Here is a 6,085-nt window from a genome sequence, read left to right as displayed (position 1 = left end):
GCTGTTGGGTGCTCCTGACCCCTATATACTGAAGGAGATGGGAGCTTGAAAGTAAGGTGATCTGCGGAAGCTTGATTCTGAACATGTTATACGGTGCTGCAGGAGCCTGCAAGGGGTGGGGATGGGGGGGGAGAAGCCCTGTGCCCTATAGGGAAGGAGTGCTGGAGAGCAGGTACAGACTCAGGAGCCAAAGGCTTGCCTCCCACTGTTTCATTCCATTGCCCTCTACCGACAAGATTTAATATTGCGTTAGCTGCAAAGGAAAATATTTAAAGAACCCAGATCCATTGTTACAGAGAAGGCCCAAAGGGTAAATGTACAGGAAAGAGGCAAAGTGATGGACCCGGCCCAATTCCATCTCAAGATTGGGAGCCTCATCACAAAGTCATGAAAAGTTGTTTTCTGTTTTACTATAAATTAGTGTGACTTCTAAACTTGTTTGGAATTCCTGCCCATGCCTTGAACTCACCCATGCCTGGCTTTTCCTGACCAGATAACAACTCTATCTAAAACCTCAGTGGCGTCTCATAAATTCTAGTATTGGGATCTAAATGTATTCTCTGCCTTGAAATGTTAAGCCACGTGGATCATTAACCTGCTATCTGCCTTTGTATTCTGCTTGTCAAAATCCTGTTATCTGTAAGTTCTCAAGACACCCCCATTTGCAACTTTTTGTGCTATAAAATCTCGTTCTTGGAGAGCGGGGGTTCTGGTCTCTAGCCATGTTAGGGAAGACAGTCGCGATCGGCTTTCTTTGTGTACTCAAGTACAAGCTTGCTTTAATTTGATTTAAAATTGGAGTTGGTGGTCTTTTCTTTGTGTCAAGGTTCAAAAAAAAGTTCACTGCCTTTTACTGTGCAACTTGCATGGGCACTCCCGTGCTCACATGGAATCCTCACATAGAAAAATACATATTTGTTTACCTAACAATATGCCACTGTCACTCTGATTTCCTCACCCTTGCCCCAAAATGGGAGACACACAGCCCTCAAAATTGTGATAATTAGACGAATGTGATGGTGTACACTTGTAATCTGAGCAACTTGGGAGGCTAAGGCAAGAAGATGCAAGTTCAAGGCCAGCTTCAGTAATTTAACTAGACCCTGTCTCAAAATAAAGAATAAAGAAGATCTGGGGATACAGCTCGGTGGCAGAGTACCCCTGATATCTGTCATCAGTACTAAATCATCATCATCATCATCATCATCATCATCATCATCATCATCTAAGCCTTCTCTGGATGGCTTCTCCAAACTCCTTCCACAAACTGATTCCGAAGGCGTCTGAGCCCCCCAGCCAGGGGTACTCACAGAAACAGCCCCCCTCCAGCAATCACCTTTCATTGCTGTGAAACATGCCTGAGGTCATCAACATAGAAGGAGGAAAACTGACTTTGGCTCATAGTCCCAGAAGTGTCAGTCCATTGTCATTTGACCCCTTTGGGGCCTGTGACAAGCAGAGTACCATGATTGAGAGTGTATGGCCCAACAAAACTGCTCCCCTGGGCACTGGGAAGCAGAAGGAAGGAGAAAGGAGGAGCCAGGATCCCAGCTCTCCTTCAGGGCACATCCCATGACCTCACTTCCTTCCCCGAGTTCTGAGGTCACACCACCTGCCACAGTGCTGCAGAGGGCGGGCTTGAGATGAGTGGGTGGAACCCAGGACATCTTAGTGCCATAATCTTAGACACAGGTCATTGTACATTTGTCAGAATTTACAGAACATACAACACAAAAGTGAATTCTCATGTGAAATATGGACTCTGGGTGACAATGATGTGCCAGGGTTTGTTTCTTGATTTTTGACAAACCTACCACAGTCAGGGGAGGTCAACTGTGCAGAGGCTGTGTGCTGGGTCAGTGGGAGGGTGTATGTGGGAACTCATTCAACTTTTCCATGGACCTAAAATTTCCCTAAACTTAAAATCTACTCATTAAAAAAAAACTTCACACAAAAGCTGAAGAAGTAGGCTCAAAAAAAAGAATGTATCTATGAATCCTGAACACAAGGCATGAAGTCCTGCATCCAATTTGAGATTGTGAAGAGCTAATAGTAGCATAATCATAGAAAAAGAAGCCCATGATTTGAGGGGAAAAATTTATGCTTTTTATTAAATTTTTAAAAATTGTGATGCCTAATGAGTCTTTAGGGTTTATTTTTCAGGCTATTTTAAAATATGGAATAAATTACTTTTATGTTTTAAAAAATGGGTACTGAGTGTGATATCAAAAAGTTGGAGGAGTAGGAGAAGCCATCCTTCATGCCCCACAAGGAGAGATATTTAGATAACTATCTGTGACTCCAAAGAGCCTTGGGAGGCTCAAGGTTTATAGTGATCCTAAAGTAACACAATGTAGAAAAAAGAAAGAAAGAAAGAAAGAAAAGTGGAGGACAGCTGCATTGCTGAGAGAGAGGGGCACACCTGAGATATCTGCAGATGTCCAGGAACAAGTGGTGAGGACTGTGGGTATCAGCTACAGGGTGGGTGCACCAACACCCATTGCTGCCGCAAACTCCAGGATAGGAGACACTGCATACATAAGTCCCCCAAGAAAGGCCCCTTTGGTGCTGTCCTGATGCTGTGATCACCATCCTTATCAGCCCTGCACATCCCCTGTACCCCAAGGCAATGGCCACTCCACACACATCTGCACTCCAGATCTTGGCTCTGCAGACACACTATATTGTCTCTGGCTGTGGACTCCTCTCACTATTCCTTAACCTCAAATTCCTCAGACTCAAATATCAGAGGCACTACCGTAGTGAGCTAGCCCACAACCTAAACCCAGATCCATTATTGCTCCATGTTTCCAACGCCAGCTACATGACTTCCATCAGCACCTGTGCTACAGACACTGGAGCTGACAATAAAGCAGAACATTTCATGTTCCAGTCTTCAGGGCAGCAGTGATTCATCAAATGCCCACATTCCAGACCCTGCTTTTGCGGCTGTTCCAGAAGCACCTGCAATTCTGACCCAGGGCCACCATAGCACTGCACACATACATAGGCAGGGGTATACACACACACACACACACACACACACACACACACGCACACACACACGCATGCTGTCATGCACTTGTAGCTTACAAACCATTACCAACATGACAGCATGGGTGCCTACATGCTGCCTACCAGTACCACAGCTTCCCTGGACTCCAGCCCTGGTCTCTCCACAAGTGCCTGCTCCAGACCTCAACTCCATCACTGCACCACAGATGCCAGGTGTCAGACACCAGGACCACTGCCACTCTGTGCAAGCCCATGAGTCAGATCCAGGGCCAAGAGGATACCCTCAACCACATACCCCCCACAAAAGAAAAGGAGATCAGGGGGACCCCAGCAGCATCACCACCAAAACCCGCAGCACTGATTGCCACTTTAGATACCAGAGCTATGGCAGATGAGGACCCCTGAAATCATTGCTAACATCCTCATTTGATAGAACTACACAGGGACTGTGCCTCTATTTCTGCCCTGGAGTGGAAACTACCACTCACCCAACCAGCACTCATCCATAGGAGAAAATCTTCTCCCACAAACACCATCCTGTAAAATCTGGGAGTGGTGACTGCGCCATCCAATGTACATATATTAATGAAAAAAAGGAAGAAGAAAGAAAGAAAAACTGAATAAACATGACACCAGCCAAGTAACCATAATTTTTGAGTGCCAACCCCAGAGAGACGGAAATCTATGAACTGACTGGCAAATCATTCAAAATATTTGTTTTAAGGTATTTCAGCAAGAAAGAAGAGGGCACAGAGAGGTGACACAGTGAAATCAGGAAAACACCCTACCTACAAAATTCAACATAAAAAAGAACCAAACAGAATTCTAAACTGAAGACTATAATGAATGAAATGAAACATTCAATACAGAGTATCCAAACCAGAATTTATCAAGTAGAAAAAAGTGTCTGTCAACTCAGAAAATATTCAGAGGAGAAAAAGTAAAAAGAATGAAAAAAAACAACCTCCAGGATTTATAGGGCACCATCAAGAGAACTACCATTTGCATTGTGAGAGTTATTGATGAGAAGACAGAAAGTTTACCAAAGGAAAGAAACTGGAACATATGAACATCCAGGTATAGGAAATTAAAAAGTTTCCAAACATGTTCAACCCACAGAGACATTAAACATTATACAAAGACATTAAACATTAAAACAGCATGGTATTGGCATAAAGGATCAAGGTAGCAAAATAGAAGTACATGAATAACCCAAGCATTCACAACCACTGCTTCTTAACAAAGAAGTCAAAAACATACAATGGAGAAAAGATAGCCTCTTCAATAAATGATGCTCAGAAAACTGAATATACACATGCAAAAGAATAAAACTAGACCTCTCTTACCCTGAACAAAACCAACTCAAAATGAACCAAAGACTCCAACTATAAAAATACTAAAATAAAACAAAGGTAACAGTTCAACATATTAGAGTAGGCAAAGATAATTTGAATGGGAGCCCAAAGCAAAGGCAATAAAAGCAAAACTAGACAAATGGAATTACATCAACCTAAACAGCTTCTGCATAGCTAAAGAAACAATCAACAGAGTCAACAGACAACCTACAGAATAGGATAAAATATTTGCAAACTGTTTATCTGACAAGGGATTAAATTCCAGAATTTGTGAGGAACTCAAACAATTCAGTAGCAAAAAAAAAAAAAGAAAAAGAAAAAGAAAAAAAGAAGAAGGAGGAAGAGGGGCAGGGGGAAGTAATAGTGGAGGAAGAAGAAGGATGGCTATTATCAAAAAGACAAAAAAATTACCAACATTAGTGAGGATATGGAAAATGAAAACTTATACCTGTTGGTGGGAATGTAAATTAGTACATCCACTATTAAAATACCCCATGGAGAGAATATCATGCTAAGTGAAGTAAGCCAATCCCAAAGAACCAAAGGCCGAATGTTTTCTTTGATAAGTGGATGCTGATCCATAATGGGGGGCAGGGGGGGCAATGGAGGAATGGAGGTAATTTGGATTGAGCAGAGGGGAGGGAAGGGAAGGGTGTTGGGTGGGGAAAGATGGTGGAATGAGATGGACATTATTACCCCTATGTATGGGTATGATTTCATGAATGTGTGATTCTACATCACCAACAACAGAGAAATGAAAAGTTGTGCTCCATTTGTGCCAAAAATTAAAATAAAATTAATTAATTAAAAAAACAAACCTCATGGAGCTCCCTCAAGAATTAAAAGGAAAACCACCATATGATCCTACAATCCCACTACATTATATTTTTCAAAGGAAATGACATCATTCCATTAAAAAGATACCTGACTCTGATTGTTTATTGCAACACTATTCACAATAGCCTACCTATGGAATCACCCTAAGAATCCAAAAACAAATGAATAAAGAACATGTGGAATGTATATCCAATGAACAGCTGTTTACCGTTTAAAAAATGCATGAAATCCCGTCATTTGTAGGACTATGGATGGAACTGAAGATAACAATATTGAGTAAAATAAGTCAGGTACAGAAAGACAAATACCACATGATTTCACTCCACTAAGTTCTTTAAATGAATTGGACACTTTACCAAACCAGCAAAACTCTTTTCAGGATGTTTCCCAAAGGATTCTGACATTGTTGTCATTTGTGAAACAGAAGAAACTGGAGAACATTATGTTAAGTGAAATAAGCCAGGCACAGAAATACAAATATGGCATATTCTCAATCATTTGTGGAAAGTAAAAAACTTTGTCACATAGAAGTAGAGACTAGAATAAAATTAACTAGAGATGGGAAGGGGACAGAAAGTGGAGAAGGTGAGAAAGTACCAACCACAGAGTAGGGGAAGATAACACAAGAGAGCTGTCATCTACAGCCATTAATTAATTGTACATCAAAAAAGTAAAGAAGGAAAAAAGAGAAAAAAATAGAGGAGAGTTTGAAGCTTTCCAATAGAAATTATAATATTTGAGAAAATGGAAATTCTATGTACCCTGATTTGGTCATTATGTATTATATGCACATATTAAATTACAACAGTATCTTCCATATATAAATGCAAATATCATATCCCAGTTTAAAAACTTTTAAAAAAAGAAATAAGAAATTA

The sequence above is a fragment of the Ictidomys tridecemlineatus genome, unplaced genomic scaffold (assembly GCF_052094955.1).
Source record: "Ictidomys tridecemlineatus isolate mIctTri1 unplaced genomic scaffold, mIctTri1.hap1 Scaffold_147, whole genome shotgun sequence".
NCBI lineage: Eukaryota > Metazoa > Chordata > Mammalia > Rodentia > Sciuridae > Ictidomys > Ictidomys tridecemlineatus.
Note: the sequence above shows the minus strand (reverse complement) of the source record.